Raw genomic sequence first — 1,343 nt, forward strand, 5'->3', positions numbered from 1 at the left:
ACCGTATCCCCACCGTCTTTGTTCGAACGTAATAACTGTATCTGTATCGTCTTTTGTAGGTAATGACGTCCAGACAAGAAGCAAAAGTATTGCACGGAATAAAAAAGTCACCAGTCCCACTCCCATATGTATCAATGTCCATAGCGATGTAGTATTCCAAGGATGCCGTGGAAAGTCGTAGTACAAGCGAGAGAATCCCGTGAAAAATGTGGGGTTCGTTTTCTGAGCGAACACATTTGAGCCTGTTGGGAAAAAAGAGTGAAACGTTTTTTTCAATTCTGTGTGTTCAGGATGCAGTAAAAACACAGTAACTATGGATTCAAGTTAAACAAAGCATGGGTCTTGTTCATATATGTGGAAAATATGGAAATATGGTAAGATACACGTAAAAAAAAACTTGTGCACATGTTCTAGTAAAAATTTACACACTTAGTCTAAATACGTGGAAACAATATTGCCGTTAGCCTAAGAGGGTCCAGGGGAGCTTACATGTGCTGCTTATATCTTCTTGTTCGGGATACCAGGTGTCTGCTTTCACATACCAGGAATCAAGCAGCTGACTTCAAGGATTTTGCCTCCCGCAAAAGTAGATCCTGCCGTCGAAGGTACAATTCTGGAGGGAAAAACCGATTTGCAGATGGGAAAAAATAAACACCACGGAAAACTGATGATCGAATTCATGGTGAAAAAGGGTAAGGGGGCAAGCATTTACTGTCGGACATTTTTTAATATCGATTAAAACGAGAATACTTTTCATTACGATTCATAAATAATATATCATGTATATTTAATACAATAATAAAACATGAGACATAACTTTTCTGTAATTTTTGTTGAAAGATTAAAACCTGTATTTTATTTTTCAGAATATCAAAAAAAAATGAAAAACATGGACAATGAGACTTTTCCCAAAATCTCTTGAACTTACGTTGTGGAGCTGCCAAGCTGGTGGTTAAAAAAGAAAAACCCATTTTACTATGGTGACAATATTGCAAATGTGCATGTGGCAAATGCATACCCCAAACCCACTAAAAGGATGTTCCAGAATAAGTATGAAAAAATATAATGAACAGGGATACAATCAAAAATATTAAAAAGAAGGCGACCTGAACATTTAATTTATTGGATATGATGATGTTTTCATAACAAATCCAACCTATAAGCTAAAAAATGGAATTTATAACAATTTACATAAAATTATTTCAGAAAAAAATAGTTAAATGGAATTAAAAAAAATTCCCAAAATGTCAGTTAAAAAAACAAATAATTATGTGTAAGAAATAATTTCCTTATATACACTCCTTGAAACTAAGAAAACCTTCTTTGGGTTGTGTAAATTTTTT

Source organism: Penaeus monodon, chromosome 29 (genome assembly GCF_015228065.2).
Source record: "Penaeus monodon isolate SGIC_2016 chromosome 29, NSTDA_Pmon_1, whole genome shotgun sequence".
Lineage (NCBI taxonomy): Eukaryota > Metazoa > Arthropoda > Malacostraca > Decapoda > Penaeidae > Penaeus > Penaeus monodon.